This window comes from Macaca fascicularis, chromosome 15 (genome assembly GCF_037993035.2).
Source record: "Macaca fascicularis isolate 582-1 chromosome 15, T2T-MFA8v1.1".
In the NCBI taxonomy this organism is placed as follows: Eukaryota; Metazoa; Chordata; class Mammalia; order Primates; family Cercopithecidae; genus Macaca; species Macaca fascicularis.
In genome coordinates this window covers 10,200,423-10,217,901 of record NC_088389.1, presented here as the reverse complement: position 1 = coordinate 10,217,901, position 17,479 = coordinate 10,200,423, and the positions used below count along the sequence as shown (strand labels likewise).

General features: G+C 38.6%; 1 long non-coding RNA gene across 2 annotated transcripts in view; it reads left to right on the top strand.

Annotated features, from left to right (window-relative positions):
* The window catches only part of LOC135967349 (uncharacterized), a 60,609-nt gene that overhangs the window by 24,454 nt on the left and 18,676 nt on the right, over positions 1-17,479 (top strand). The window contains exon 4 of one of the 2 annotated variants that reach the window (XR_010581376.2): positions 8,499-9,795. The exons of the other annotated variant lie outside the window; for it this stretch is intronic. This is a non-coding gene — a long non-coding RNA (uncharacterized lncRNA). Of the gene's footprint in view, positions 1-8,498; positions 9,796-17,479 lie in introns of those variants that run through there. 2 annotated transcript variants of the gene reach the window in all.

Here is a 17,479-nt window from a genome sequence, read left to right as displayed (position 1 = left end):
CCACATAGTTGGAAGTAAAGCACTCCTCAGGAAATATAAAAGAACATAAACTATAACAAACTGTCTCTCAGACCACAGTGCAATCAAACAAGAACTCAGGATTAAGAAACTCAATCAAAACTGCTCAACTAAATGGAAACTAAACAACCTGCTCCTGAATGACTACTGGTTACAAAATGAAATGAAGGCAGAAATAAAGATGTTCTTTGAAACCAATGAGAACAAAGATACATCATACCAGAATCTCTGAACACATTTAAAGCAGTGTGTAGAGGGAAATTTATAGCACTAAATTCTCACAAGAGAAAGCAGGAAAGATCTAAAATTGACATCCTAATATCACAACTAAAAGAACTAGAGAAGCAAGAGCAAACACATTCAAAAGCTAGCAGAAGGTAAGAAATAACTAAGATCAGAGCAGAACTGAAGGAGACGGAGACACAAAAAACCCTTCAAAAAGTCAATGAAACCAGAAGCTGATTTTTTGAAAAGATTAACAAAATTGATAGGCAGCTAGCAAGACTAATAAAGAAGAAAAGAGAGAAGAATCAAATAGATGCAATAAAAAATGATAAAGGGGATATCACCACTGACCCCACAGAAATACAAAGTACCATCAGAGAATATTAAAAACACCTCTACATAAATAAGCTAGAAAACCTAGAGTAAATGGATAAATTCCTGGACACACACATTCTCCCAAGACTAAACCAGGAAGAAGTTGAATCCCTGAATAGACCAATAACAGGCTCTGAAATTGAGGCAATAATTAATAGCCTACCAACAAAAAAGTCCAGAACCAGAAAGATTCATAGCCGAATTCTACCAGATGTACAAGGAGGAGCTGGTACCATTCCTTCTGAAACTATTCTAACCAATAGAAAAAGAGGGAATCCTCCCTTACTCATTTTATAAGGCCAACACCATCCTGATACCAAAGCCTGGCAGAGACACAACAACAAAAAAAGAGAATTTTAGACCAATATCCCTGACGAACATCCATGCAAAAATCCTCAATAAAATACTGGTAAACCAAATCCGCAGCACTTCAAAAAGCTTATCCACCATGATCAAGTGGGCTTCATCCCTGGGATGCAAGACTGGTTCAACATACACAAATCAATAAACGTAATCCAGCATATAAACAGAACCAAAGACAAAAACCACATGATTATCTCAATAGATGCTGAAAAGGCCTTTGACAAAATTCAACAGCTCTTCATGCTAAAAACTTAATAAATTCAGAATTGATGGAACATATCTCAAAATAATAAGAGCTATTTATGACAAACCCACAGCCTATATCATATTGAATAGGCAAAAACTGGAAGCATAGACAGGGATGCCCTCTTTCACCACTCCTATTCAACATAGTGTTGAACTTCTGGCCGGGGCAACCAGGCAAGAGAAACAAATAAAGGGTATTCAATTAGGAAAAGAGGAAGTCAAATTGTCCCTGTTTGCAGATGACATGATTATATATTTAGAAAACCTCATCCTCTCAGCCCAAAATCTCCTTAAGCTGATAAGCAACTTCAGCAAAGTCTCAGGATACAAAATCAATTTGTAAAAATCACAAGCATTCTTATACACCAATGACAGACAAACAGAGAACCAAATCATAAGTGAACTCCCATTCACAATTGCTTCAAAGAGAATAAAATATCTAGGAATCTAACTTACAAGGGATGTGAAGGACCTCTTCAAGGAGAACTACAAACCACTGCTCAATGAAATAAAAGAGGACAGAAACAAATGGGAGAACATTCCATACATTCCATGCTCATGGATAGGAAGAATCAAGAATCAATATAGTGAAAATGGCCATACTGTGCAAGGTAATTTATAGATTCAATGCCATCCCCATTAAGCTACCAGTGACTTTCTTCACAGAATTGGAAAAAACTACTTTAAAGTTCATATGGAACCAAAAAAGAGCCCGCATTGCCAAGACAATCCTAAGTCAAAAGAACAAAGCTGGAGTCATCACACTACCTGACTTCAAACTATACTACAAGGCTACAGTAACTAAAACAGCATGGTACTGGTACCAAAACAGAGCTATAGACCAATGGAACAGAACAGAGCCCTCAGAAATAATACCACACTTCTACAACTATCTGATCTTTGACAAACCTGACAAAAACAAGAAATGGAGAAAGGATTCCCTATTTAATAAATACTGCTGGGAAAAGTGGCTAGCCATAAGTAGAAAGCTGAAACTGGATCCTTTCCTTACACCTTATACAAAAATTAATTCAAGATGCATTAGAGACTTAAATGTTAGACCTAAAACCATAAAAACCCTAGAAGAAAACCTAGGCAATACCATTCAGGACACAAGCATGGGCAAGGACTTCATGTCTAAAACAACAAAAGCAATGGCAACAAAAGCCAAAATTGACAAATGGGATCTAATTAAACTAAAGAGCTTCTGCACAGCAGAAGAAACTACCATCAGAATAAACAGGCAACCTACAGAATGGGAGAAAATTTTTGCAATCTACTCATCTGACAAAGGGCTAATATCCAGAACCTACAAAGAACTCAAAGAAATTTACAAGAAAAAAAAAAAAAAAACAAAAACAATCCCATCAAAAAGTGGGCAAAGGATATGAACAGACACTTCTCAAAAGAAGACATTTATGCAGTCAACAGACAGATGAAAAAATGCTCATCATCACTAGCCATCAAAGAAATGCAAATCAAGACCACAATGAGATACCGTCTCACACCAGTTAGAATGGTGATCATTAAAAAGTCAGGAAACAACAGGTGCTGGAGAGGATGTGGGGAAATAGGAACACTTTTACACTGTTGGTAGAACTGTCAACTATCAACTAGTTCAACCATTGTGGAAAACAGCATGGCGATTCCTTAAGGATCTAGAACTAGAAATGCCATTTGACCCAGACATCCCATTACTGGCTATATCCCCAAAGGATTATAAATCATGCTGCTATAAAGACATGCACAATATGTTTATTGCGTCACTATTCACAACAGTAAAGACTTGGAACCAACCCAAATGTTCATCAATGATAGACTGGATTAAGAAAATGTGGCGCATATACACCAGGGAGTACTATGCAGCCATAAAAGAGGATGAGTTCATGTCCTTTGTAGGGACATGGATGCAGCTGGAAACCATCATTCTCAGCAAACTACTGCAAGAACAGAAAACCAAACACCACATGTTCTCACTCATGGATGGGAATTGAACAATGAGAACACCTGGACACAAGAAGGAGAATATCACACACCAGGGCCTGTTGTGGGGTGCGGGGAGGAGGGAAGGATAGCATTAGGAGATACGCCTAATGTATATGACGAGTTAATGGGTGCAGCACACCAACATGGCACATGTATACATATGTAACAAACCTGCACTTTGTTCATATATTCCCTAGAATATAAACTATAATAAAATAAAATAATAAAATAAAAAAGGACGATGAAAATAAATGAAATGTAACACACAGCATGTGAGATAATGTTTTAATACACATCTAAAAATGCCTTAAAATTCAATAGAAATTAAGTAAAATCTTCTAAAACTTGACAAAAGGAAAGAACAAAAATTACAGACTGGAAAAGCCTGGCTGACTGGAGTGATGTCCTGTCTCAGGAAAGAACAAACAAACACACAAACAAGCAAAGGATTCTGAAAGCAGAGAATCAAACAGATATTTGTACACCGTTCTTCCTTCTTCCTACTAGCATTCTTCATAGTAGGAAAAGGCAAAAACAACCCAAATGTGTCACGAATTGCTTCATCAGTTTTTTTGGATCTGAAATACTGCCTCAATTTTCAGTTACTCATTGTGGGGTGGACCTGCAGTTACCACATTTGGTCCAAAATTTTTTGCTGATGAAGGTAGACCTGTACTGCATTTTCAGAGGGACAGAATTCTGGTGTTTCTCCAGGTTCCTTGGCTTACCAGGAATGAAGATCCGGGAAGAATGTGTGTGTGTATGTATGTATGTATGTATGTACATAAGTATTTCCTGTTTTTAAATTTAAAAAATACGGGATACATGTGCAGAACGTACAGGTTTGTTATATAGGTATCCTTTGCCATGATGGTTTGTTGCACCTATTGACTCATCCTCTAAGTTCTCTTCCCTCACCCCCAGTCCCCAGCGGGCCGTGTTGTGTGTTATTCCCCTCACTGTGTCCTTGTTTTCTCAATGTTCAACTTTCACTTATTAGTGAGAACATGCCGTGTTTGATTTTTTTGTTACTGTGTTAGTTTGCTCAGTATGATGGCTTCATCCATGTGCCTGCAAAAGACATGATATCATTCCTTTTTATGACTGCATAGTATTTTATGGTGTATAGGTACCACATTTTCTTTATCCAGTCTAGCACTGAAGCGCATTTGGGTTGGTTTCATGTCTTTGCTATTGTATATAGTGCTGCAATAAACTTACATGTGTATGTGTCTTTATAGTGGAATGATTTATATTCCTTTGGGTATATAGCCACTAATGGGATTACTGGGTCAAATGGTGTTTCTGGTTCTAGATCCTTGAGGAATCACCATACTGTCTTCCACAATGGTTGAACTAATTTACAGTTTCCCCAACAGTGTAAAATCGTTCCTCTTTCTTCTCAGCCTCACCAGCATCTATTGTTTCTTAACTTTTTAATAATCACCATTCTGATGGGTGTGAGATGGTATCTCATTGTAGTTTTGATTTTCACTTCTCTGATGATCAGTATTGTTGAGCTGTTAAAAAATATATTTGTTGGTTAGATAAATGTCTTCTTTTGATAAGTTTCTGTTCATATCCTTTGCTCACTTTTGATGGGGTTGTTTGTTTTTTTTGCTTGTAAATATGTTTAAGTTCCTTGTCAATTTTTGTTATTAGACCTTTGTCCGATGGGTAGGTTGCAATAATTTTCTCCCATCCTGTAGGTTGATTGCTCATGCTGATGATAGTTTCTTTGCTGTGCAGAAGGTCTTTAGTTTAATTAGATCCGATTTGCCAATTTTGGCTTTTGTTGCAATTGCTTTTGACATTTTTGTCATGAAATCTTTGTCCTTGCCTGTGTCCTGAATGATATTGCCTAGGTTTTCTTCTAGGGTTTTTATGGTTTTGGATTTTACATTTAAATCTTTAATCCAGCTTGAGTTAATTATTGTATAAGGTGTAAGGAAGGGGTCAAGTTTTGGTTTTCTGTATATGGCAAGCCAGTTTTCCCAGCATCATTTACTGAATAGGAGATCCTTTCTCCCTTGCTTGTTTTTGTCAGGTTTGTCAAAGATCAGGTGGTCATAGATGTGTGGTGTTATTTCTGAGGTCTTTGCTCTGCTCCATTGGTCTATATGTCTGTTTTGGCAACAGTAGCCTGCTGTTTTGGTACCGTAGCCTTCTAGTACAGTTTGAAGTTAGCGTAATGCCTCCAGCTTTGTGATTTTTGTTTATGATTGTCTTGGCTATATGGGGTATTCTTTGATTCCATATGACATTTCAAATAGTTCTTTCTAATTCTGTGAAAAATGTCAACGGTATTTTGATGGGTATAGCATTGAATCTATAATGTTTGGGCAGTATGGCCATTTTCACAATATTGATTCTTCCTATTCATGAGGATGGAATGTTTTTCCATTCGTCTGTGTCCTCTCTTATTACCTTGAGCAGTGGTTTGCATTTGTCCTTGAAGAGGTCCTTCACATCCGTTGTACTCCTAGTTGTATTCCTAGGTATTTTACTCTCTTTGTAGCAATTGTGAATGGGAGTTCATTGTTGATTTGGCTCTCTGCTTGACTATTGTTGGTGTAATGGAATGCTTGTGATTTTTGCACAATGATTTTGTATCTTGAGAACTTGGTGAAGTTGCTTATCAGTTCAAGAAGTTTTTCAGTTGAGATGATGAGGTTTTCTAAATAGGAAGTCATGCCATCTGCAAACAGAGACAAGTTGACTTTCTCTCTTCCTATTGGAATACCCTTTATTTCTTTCTATTGCCTGATTGCCCTGGCAAGAACTTCCAATACTATGTTGAATAGAAGTGGTTACAGAGGGCTTCCTTGTCTTGTACCAGTTTTCAAATGGAATGCTTCCAGCTTTTGCCTATTCTTTATGATATTGGCTGTATGAAATAGCTCTTATTATTTTAAGGTATGTTCCATCAATACGTAGTTTATTGAGAGTTTTTAACAGGAAGGGATGTTGAATTTTATCAGAGGCATTTTTGCGTGTATCAAAATAATTGTCTGGTGTTTGCCTTTGGTTCTGTTTATGTGATCAATTACATTTATTGATTTGTGTATGTTGAATCAGTCTTTCACCCCAAAGATGCAGCCCACTTGATCGTGGTGGATAAGCTTTTTGATGTGCTGCTGGATTCGGTTTGCCAGTATTTTATTGAGAATTTTTGCATCGATGTTCATCAGGGATAATGGCCTGAATTGAGCAGGTGTGTGTGTGTGTGTGTGTGTGTGTGCGTTTACCTCGGTTTGCCAGTAGGTTGATGTGTGTGTGTGACGTGTGTGTGTGTGTGTGTGTGTGTTTACCTCGGTTTGCCAGTAGGTTGATGTGTGTGTGTGACGTGTGTGTGTGTGTGTGTGTGTGAGAATGTGTGATAGAGAGCCAAATTAGGGCAGAGGAGGCTCCCCGGCCTGTCATGACATTGTATGTTCTGAATTCAAGATGCTCTAATGGACTGTGTCAGTTGGCCTTCAGCCAGGAAGTGGTGCTTGCAAAAGACTGCCAGCTGTGGTGGTAGTGGTGAGATTTGGACTTGCCTTATGTTACCCATGGGAGGTACTCTGGTGTCTCAGGGAACGGATAGAGCCAAAGGGCTTCTAAAAGTTTCTTCTGTTATTTGTGTTAATCTACCAGGGTATGTGGTTGAGCAAAACCAAGTGGGAACTAGGTCAGGTAAAGTGATGCTCTGGCTCTCTACGTGTGGGACAAGCAGTGGCTCCAGTGGGAATTGGAAGGCAGTTCTTTTTTTTTTTTTTTTTTTTTTTTTTTGAGACGGAGTCTGGCTCTGTTGCCCAGGCTGGAGTGCAGTGGCCGGATCTCAGCTCACTGCAAGCCCCGCCTCCCGGGTTCACGCCATTCTCCTGCCTCAGCCTCCCGAGTAGCTGGGAGTACAGGCGCCCGCCACCTCGCCCGGCTAATTTTTTTTTTTTGTATTTTTAGTAGAGACGGGGTTTCACCGTGTTAGCCAGGATGGTCTCGATCTCCTGAACTCATGATTCGCCCGTCTCGGCCTCCCAAAGTGCTGGGATTACAGGCTTGAGCCACCGCGCCCGGCCTGGAAGGCAGTTCTTAGGCCACTGGGGTAATTTTCCAGAGAGAAGTGAAGCTGCCTCTGCCTCTGTACAAGGAGAGTCCATATGAAGAATGGGGAGTAGCAGCTTGGCAGTAAGCCCCATCCAGCTCCCACATCCTTGGCGAGGCAGGTCTCACACCCACAGTGTTCCACTGGGAGTAGTTAGCTAAGTTTCAAGAAGTCTAAACTCAGAGCTCAAAACTGACCCATACCATAAGCCTCTCCTATTGAGACAGTAACTGCAGCCTTCAGGCCAAACCCCTCCTGATCCACCTGCAGAGCAGGGGCATCCAGCTCCTGTGCTTGCTGCTGCATCACACGTCCCACTCACCTCTCAGTTCTGGCCTGGGGAGTTTGTCCCCACAGAAAATTATATCAAACATTTCAGTTGGGAGGTTCTCTCAACCTGTGACCACCATTTGAGTTAGCTGGCAGACTTCTGGGAGGTCCTCTCTGAGGTAGAATCAGAAATGGCTTCCCTCCATCCTGCCAGAAACTGGGAACGTGCTGGAGACTCAAAGCACATCCCAATGCCACTCCTCATATACTCGTCACTCTTCACTGAATCAACTCCAGCCTTGAGTACGATTAAGGCCTTCCCCCATGGCCTAGATTGATAGGTTTCCCAATGGAAGTGTATATCTTACAGTCAGTTTATCCCCCTCTCACACCCTGGAAACTCAAAATTTTCTGCCTAGCTTATGGTGTAAGCTGCATCCTGCTGCTTCTTTCAAATGGTCTGTGGCTTATTTCAATTTTCCTGTTAAATTCCTGTGTTGCTTCTTGAAAGAAAGTTCAGTGTGAATCTCTACACACCATTTTGTCTTTCCAAGTGCAAGAGGCAGGCTAACAATGCCTTCAATCCACCATCTTGGAAAACAAAAGTAACAGTTTTCTCATTTTTAAAGGTTTTGTTAAGATCTGTTAATGACTCACAAAGAAATAGTATTGGGTATATTTGAAATTAGTATTTATTCATTTATGTTGATAATTGAAAACACAAGATGGTTATCAAGATGGAAGTACTTAATATGTATACTTCAATATTCTTAGATGCAAATAACTTCACTTTTGATGTATTTTTATTTTACATCAGTTTCATTTCAACTTAGGTTTAAGGGGTTCTTGATAATCTGACATGATAAGTGGTGTTGGAATTGGCATTAGAATCCACCATGCTCTACAGCACTTCATCCTTCTTCGGCAGGCACCAATTTGATCTTCTACTACTTTGCAGACATCTCTTCTGCAAACACCAGACAAATTGAGACAATGACCTTCAGCAGCACCCAAACCACCTCTTACTGCAGGAAAGAAGATCCAGTGAGATAGTCCACAAATGGAATGTAAATCCATAAACACTCTTAAGTAACAGAATAAATTTAGTATGAGCATTTCTATGTGGGAGCTTTTGAAATGGTTGCTGCTCATATGTCAGAGACACATGCAGATTAAGAAAGGTAGTAGTTCCGATCCTGGTTTGGCACAACAGTCACGGTATTTTTGGTGGGGGAAAAGGGATGTGGGAGCGGATGGTACATCTTCATCTTTTCCTCTGGATTTTCTCTCAGAAATGGCTGTTGCTTACTGCAGGGCAAAAATGCCAGTGTCTTCTGCCAGAGAGGGTTACTGAGGGCCATAGTGGTTCCACCTTGTGGCTGATACTGATAGTCCCTTTCTGCTTTTTTCATTCCTAGCCAAAAAAGATGTTTCTGCTGTCTCAGGTATGCTGATTTCAGGAGTTGTTTTTTCTATATGGCTATTCGTTTTTGTTTTTTTTGTTTGTTTGTTTTTTCTTTCACTCTCTCTCTCTCTTTTTTTTTTTTTTTTTGGCTTCACTGTGTTGCTATAGTTTCTTAAGTGGTCCCTTGAACCCTCCCAGTGCTATTTTGGTTTGTACATAGCTATCTATAAATTTTTTCTTGGGGGAAGTGTAGAGTTAAAGGCTGGTATATCCTGCTTTTGCTCCCCCGAGTGATTTTATTCCCCCAAGCTAATATTTCAGGCTTTCAATTTATTCGTGCTTTCATCTGTTCAAACAAGTGGAAATTACTTTTTCTCTCCACATTTAGATTTGCTCTATCTACTTTAATTGCTAATAGCGTCTTAGTCATAGGATAGATTAGTTAGAAAAAAGTATATTTTTGACATTATAAATGATCCTTTCAATTTGTGTCTAAAAGTGGAAAATATTAGAAAGCTTGACATTTATTATTGTGTCCAGACCAGTATTTCCTCCAGATAACCTTTATTACAACAAAGATAATTTAATGAAGATCTCTCTAATGGTAAAGCTGGTGGCTTTGTGCTATTATAATATCCTTAAAGTGACAGTCTGGTGGAAAGACCAACTAAAGCAAGGGTTAGGAGAAAAACAGTTATTACTTTCATTTTGGTCTCACTCTGCATTAAGAGTTTTCATTGTGTCAAAGATTTATTATTCATTAAGTAGCCTAATGTTCATTTAATAATAAATGGATCCTATTAAATATGATTTTTAAAATTATAATCACATTACTTTTATTCACATTTGTCTACTGATGCCATTCACAGATGAGAATGGTATAATGTTATTTTATTTTTTTCATTTTGCCACATCTTTATTTACTTAGGTTTATGCTGTATCGAACAATGTATGTGTGGGAAAAATGGGTGATTCAGGAATGCATGAGGGGGAGGTTTAAGCTCTTTAACTTTGAACAATTAAAATTAGCAATATAATATTGAAATACATGCATAACACACAAGTGATACTTTCAAAATAGTGTATATTTTCTATGTTTATTTGTAGCTTTTAAACCCAGCTAGAAGTATTCTATTTCTTTTAGGCACCATAAGTCTGAAAGTCTGTAGTGAAAGCTACGAGTAGTAAATGATGCTAATTCATGTGCTCCCACCTGTGGAAGAATTGAATGTCTTAGATGAAAAAAAGATGGTGCAATTGGTGTACCAAGTATCTTAGAATATAATATGGTGGTGGTTTTTCTGTTTCTGTAGCACAGTAACATATATACTATACCCAAGTCATCAAGTTATTTAAATATGCCTTTAAACAGGGAGAACTGAAAATAATACTGTGAATCCTGGTAAGCATTTAAAAATATAGAGGAGAATATTGGCTTTATAAAGTCAAAATTTATCTGAATACAACCCATATAGCAATTTCATAGCAAAACACTTCCTTCAATCCTATTAAAGTCAGAAGGAAAAGAAGAATGCCCACTGTCAATGCTGTATTAATATAGTTCTAAAAGTTTTGAACAATGAAACATATTGTAAGAAGAGAAGTCAGAGGAGATTTGAGCCCATTGTTTTTCCTCTCCTTCTATACCTCCCAACATACCATTGGAATGTTGTAACATTTTGAAGAATCTATAGTAGTGTCGCAAATCATAGAATACTATGAATGCATCTGAATCTGAGATATCCCCAAAAGATACAAAATAGGTGTGACTAGAATGAAAGAAAGATTTAGGCTTTTGGCCATGACTGCAAGTGAGCTGCTCTCAAGTGACTGCTGCTATAGAACATATATATAGTAGAGGATCTCTTTGAAACATTTCTATCCCTGAAAATGGTTAGGCAAGTTCTTAAAATATCTCCTCTTTCAAACACAAAAATAGTCTGTGAACTGGAGCTTGAGCAGTGGGCACTTTGTATTGGATAGCTGATGGAGGGGGTGAGGGTTTCCCAGATCTTCTGGGAAGATCTGCTATGATCAGTAATGCTAATGATGGTACTACTGACTCTTGGGCCATCAGAAGTTCCAGTTTGTTAATGCTGAAACTTCTATATTGAGTTAAAGCATTGAGTCAGCTTCACAGAGGAAGTCTGGATAATAGCATTCTCATTTCAGACCATAAAATGATGTCAGGTTAAGGATGAACAATGAGTTCAGTATTAAAAATGATCAGGTAAGCAAGACACCATGAATAAAAGTTAATGAAATGAATAGCATATCTAAACCCTTTAAAACTAGATGTATTGAAATCGTCAATGTGGAGAAATAATTAAGCAGGTATGTATCAATTGTTTAAAGAAACAATCTACTATTACAAAGATGTAAAAACAATAGTAAAACAATATAGATGATAGAAAAAACGGGCAGGTCTGGCTGGGCGTGGTGGCTCATGCCTGTAATCCCAGCATTTTGGGAGGCCAAGATGGGTGGATCACGAGGTCAGGAGTTCAAGACCAGCATGCCCAAGATGGTGAAATCTTGTCTCTACTAAAAAATATATATATAAAAATTAGCCGAGCATGGTGGCAGGTGCCTGTAGTCCCAGCTACTCAGGAGGCTGAGATAGAAGAATCGCTTGAACCCGGGAGGTGGAGGTTGCAGTGAGCCAAGATCGCACCACTGCACTCCAGCCTGGACAACAGAGCGAGACTCCATCTCCAAAAAAAAAAATTAAAAATAAATGCAAGTTATTAATGATATATTAGACACAGGTAAGAGGATAACTAGTGAAGAAAAAAATGTTTAAATGATATACCCAGAATGTAACATGGAAACACAAGGTCTAACATTTATTTAATTCAAATATGGGGGGAGAGAAGTGTAAAAGGATTCACCATTTCAAGAGATTCTCAAAAAGAAATTAAGAAAAGGTATAAATCCATTGATTCAAAGAATATATTTCTAACAGATGATATAAAAATAAACTCACTTTAGTTAAATTATAAAACATTAAAACCAAACACCAGACCATACAAACATTGAAAAAAAGGATAATTTATAATGAAATAATATTTATCTGATTATTATAGTAAAGCAAAAACTAAAAATGAGTAAACTAGTATCAACAAATGTTGAGAGCAAATAACTGTTAATACAGAATTGGGTACTCAGTAATGCTGTCTTTCAAGATCAAAAATCACAATATGAAATTGACAGATAAAAATGAAAATTGTTCACTACCAAGAGATCTGCAGCAAATAAAATTTCAAAGGCTACATATCAGAAAGAAAGAATTTAACCCAAAAGCTGATATTAGAGTCAACTTGGTATTCCATAAATATCACTAAACTGATGATAATAGTAACACTTTCTGACACGTGGGGATTCTGAAAAGAAGTGAACTTTTACTTTTGTTTAGAATTTAGAAAGTTAGCCGGGCGCGGTGGCTCAAGCCTGTAATCCCAGCACTTTGGGAGGCCGAGACGGGCGGATCACAAGGTCAGGAGATCGAGACCATCCTGGCTAACACGGTGAAACCCCGTCTCTACTAAGAAATACAAAAAACTAGCCGGGCTAGGTGGCGGACACCTGTGGTCCCAGCTACTCCGGAGGCTGAGGCAGGAGAATGGCATAAACCCGGGAGGCGGAGCTTGCAGTGAGCTGAGATCCGGCCACTGCACTCCAGCCTGGGCGACAGAGCCAGACTCAGTCTCAAAAAAAAAAAAAAAAAAAAAAAGAATTTAGAAAGTTATAGAAAAATGCTCTTGCCCTGACAAAGAGAATAAGCTGGATAATCTATAGATCATAGATTTCATTTTAAAACACAGAACTGAGGTCTCAAAAAAAGCTAATTAACTTAAATTCAGAGTGATGAAGCCCTGCTTAAAAAAGAACGGATCCACAGATGCTTTGTGCCTAGCTGAGTTGCAGCAGCAGAAGCAGGAGGAAGCTGCCCTTGGTGGAGATAACAAGGAAACAAGTGAATCTCCAGCAAATGTTGAAAGGCTGAGTGTGGGCTTGTGATAGTTTAGCATCATCAGTAGGGGCCCAAACACACTCACTCTCACTCACTCTCCCTCACCAATGCTTGCTTGCTTGCTTGCTTGCTTGCTTTTCTTTCTTTTTCTTTCTCTCTCCTTCCTTCCTTCCTTCCTTCCTTCCTCTCTCTCTCCCTCCCTCCCTTCCTTCCTTCCTTTCTCTCTCTCTCTCTCTCTCTCTCTCTCTCTCTCTCTCTCTCTGGAGTCTCACTCTGTCGCCTAGGCTGGAGTGCAATGGCGCGATCTTGTCTCACTGCAACCTCTGCAAATATAATAATAAATGCTGCTGAAATTCAATCCTGTCAGATCTAACTGCCTGCATATAAATTTCGAGGTCCCACAAAGACATCTCATTGAGGTCACATTCTGTTGTATTCTTACTTTGTATCTTGAGATGCCTTGGTGGGACATGGAAATTTATATGTAGGCAGTTTGATCTGACAGGATTGAATTTCAGCAGCATCCATTATTATATCCACTCACTAGTTCAAAAAACATGGATGGAATCTTATCAACCGGAACTACTGCTAAATGAGTCTCTTTTCTATTTTTCCCTATTATTGTCCTACTGAAGCTGTAAATATTAGGTTCTTGAACCCACAGGACTGATTCTAGGATCTTGTCTGGCCAGGGATATAGCCTTCTAATCTGCAGAACCTTGTAGTAATCAGCTACCAACTTACCTGGGGATAAAAGAATTGAAAAAAGAAGGAGAATAAGAAGAAGCAAATGGAGTCTCATGGCTGAAGGGCCAGCATCAATGTGGGTTGAGCCTGGAGTCTCTGGACATCGTGGGTCTGGGCCTTTTTATGATGCTGTCTGAGTCTGTGATTTGTTCTTGGTTAGTAGAGCCTAACGAAAAAAGAATAACTAAATCTCCCACAAGAAACTTCCAGGGACACACAAGTACATAAATGTGGTGATATCTCAATGGATGAGAAAGCAGGTGAATGCTATTTATTTCCAAAAGACTCAGGATGTCTTACTGTCACCTGCTTTCTTTATTATTTTCTTTTCTTTTTTTTTTTTTTTTTTTTTTTTTTTGAGACGGAGTCTTGCTCTGTAGCCCGGGCTGGAGTGCAGTGGCCGGATCTCAGCTCACTGCAAGCTCCGCCTCCCGGGTTTACGCCATTCTCCTGCCTCAGCCTCCGGAGTAGCTGGGACTACAGGCGCCCGCCACCTCGCCCGGCTAGTTTTTTGTGTTTTTAGTAGAGACGGGGTTTCACGGTGTTAGCCAGGATGGTCTCGATCTCCTGACCTCGTGATCCGCCCGTCTCGGCCTCCCAAAGTGCTGGGATTACAGGCTTGAGCCACTGCGCCCGGCCTTTCTTTATTATTTTCAACATGCACATGCAATAATCATTGCTCTTACTTTAAGTATAAAGTATTGTTTGCCAGGTAATATAGTAGGAACTGAAGTAAAATTGTTATACAAACACTGTACGTAATTAATGCATACAGTTTGGCAAATTTGCACATAGATATTACTCTTGTTACCACAACCAATATCCAGGTAATAATATATCCATCACCTCCAAATGTTTCCTATGTCCCTTTATTGTTGTTGTTGTTGTTGTCAGAACCCCTAAGATCGACCTTCTTAACAAATTGTTAAATACAAAATACCTCAGTAATAACTATAGGTACTATGTTTTAGAGCCTATCTCTGTAATTGACTCATTTTGCATAGCTTTAACCCTTGAACAATAACTCCTCGTATTTCTCTTTCCCACTCAATAAAATACCAAACTCTTTTAAAGCACATTCTATATAATCCACTTTATGAAGCTTTTTCTAACATTCTTTTGTCTGCTCCCCCTCAGTAAAGGGAACTACTAACATAACAATTACCTATTGTGGATTTTTGTGTCTCTTACATATATTCCTGCATGAACCCATGTAACACTTTATCTCCCATTATCTTAATATGAAGTAAAATAAAACTTGAAATGATTTTAAAAATGAAATCACAGAAGGACTTTGTAAAAGTATGATGTACCATTGCTTATTTGTAAGAATTCAAGTGACATTAGGGGTTTTAAAACATCTTTTGTTTTGATTTGTTCTTTGCTTGTAAACCTTGTGTCTTGCATATTGTGGGCACAGTGTCTTTCCCAGCTATTTGCTTGGGGAAGATCAGTTAGAGTTACAATGAACATCAAAGACTATCTTGTCTAGTGACTTACCTTCCAGATGAGGAAATGAGCTGAGGGAAAGGAAGAAACTTGCCCAAGATCACCCAGTGATCAAGTGAGGAAGGTGATAGGGACAGCACTAACGCTTGGTATTCTGAGCCTCATTCTATTTTCCACTCTTGCCCCTTCTCTGTTTCCTCCTCTCTTCCCTAGCCTTCTAAAGAAAACTTTGCAGTTCTGCTGCAATGTCTACCTAAGGACACCCTGAGGAGACCCCACTTTTCATTAGACTGCTTTTTTAAGCACTGTCCTGCATTTTCTTCTTCAGTCTTGTTGCATCCCATTTTTGGCGATAAGTAATGCTTCTGCTGTGCTGTTCTATCCAATTAGTTTTTTTTCTATTTTCATTGAGTGAAAATTAAAACAACAAAAAACATGAGTTTATCTAAATTTGGAAGTTTTAAAGCTTGATTAAAATTTCCTGGGGATATGGATGTAAGACATAGATTTTAAAATATTTTTCATTTTCAAAATTAAAAATCAAACCCATATATTTAGCCAGGGTGACTACTCGATAACTACTAATCAGATGGGTCTTCAGTAATGCCACAAGGCTAATACTCTTATAAATCAATTCCCTGGTGTTTTGTGCTACTGAGTTAATACAATTTGATACGGTATCACCTTTAACCAGGCTTTGAGGAGTCACACAAAGGAACAGCACAACAGAACCATAGGGTGGGATGTGTGGGGAAACCGAGATGTAAAACACAGCCTTGACTCTGACATTTACTCCACTGTTGGGAAAAGTACTTCAATTCCCAGGGCCTTAATATTTTCCCGTATAAAACAGGAAAAATAGAGCCATCTTTAACGTTTTGTCAAATCTTGTTGCTGAGTGATTTTATAGTGTCTGCAGCTATCCTCTCTGCTAATCACAACAAGGTTAACTAACTGTTCTTTCATTTAGTTAAAGAAATTTTTGCATTTGTTTACAAATACTTATTCTTCCCTTCACGAAAAAGGAAACATTTTAAAGATAATTTATAAGATGTTCAGAGTCTCTTACATATCAACTCTTCACAATGTGGTAGAGTAGCTTAACCCCGTTCCTAAGAGTATAGATTCAGATCAACCTGTATGTAATTAACCCCCAAACCAATGTGGAGTGTGGGATAGATAATATATTTCAAACACATGAAAAGGCACACGTACACACACACACACGCACGCACACATACACACAGTATTACCAAAGCAGAGGTGCAGATGAAAATATTGGATAGACAGCTCAAAACTCTTAGTACTAAAATAATCCTAATAATAACTTTCCTTCCAAAGTCACCACCAACACTCAGATCTCTTAAAGGTTGGTGCCTTAGGTTTTTGAACTTTGTGTAACTTTTGACTTTCTTATTTGGTTGTATGCTATTGATCTCATAGAAAGAAACTTCTTCTTCATCCTATGCCAGTGCTGTATTGTAGGGGCTTGTGGACGTTTTTCTGCTCTATAGCAATCCAAGTTACTGGTCTCTAGCTTCTTAGGAGCAAGGCCATCACATGCTTTTGTTCTTTGCTTGCTTCCTTGTAAGGGCCCGACATACAGTGGGTGCTTAACAAATATTTGATCAACTGAACTCATTTTCCACCTCTGTTCTCTCCCACTTCAATCTCTCCCTTTTACTTCTTCCAGATTAGTTTTCCTACAGCAAAATGGGAATTGTCCAAAAACTGCCCTTCACCTTTACAACTTGAAGGATTCATTACCCTAAGCAGTCCTTCAAAATTGACTATCACAGACTAGACAAAAAGTCTGGGTTCACCAAGAATAGGCATGTGTGCCATTACATTTTCTGTTGAAAGCTTTGGAAAGTGTCTTTTAGCAAACAACATAAAGCATAGAATTTGACCGTTCCTGACTATGTAAAAGGATCATCCACATTCTCACATGTCCATGGCTACTTTCCCACTCCTTCCCCAACCTTGAAATCCTGAATTCAAAAGAAAACATAAGAAGATAGTATGCCTCATGTAAGGCAACAGGTTGCTTAATCTTTCTTGCCTCTACACATTCAAGAGCTCCAGAAAAATTTCTGAGCTACTTAGGATGTCTGATCCTCTTCTTGGGTAAAAGCAGTAAGTCCTACATGTAGTCACCAAAACCACGTCTGTTCAAGGGGTCTTGTACCTGTGATTCATGATTGCATGCTAAACGTAGAAGGATACGCTCTGTTGCAGGGCCATGTCTGGTCATTGTTTAAGTTCTACTTTGAAGGACTAGTTGCTGAGAAGGAAGAGGGAATGGTAATGTTAGAAATTGGAATAAAACTTAAGG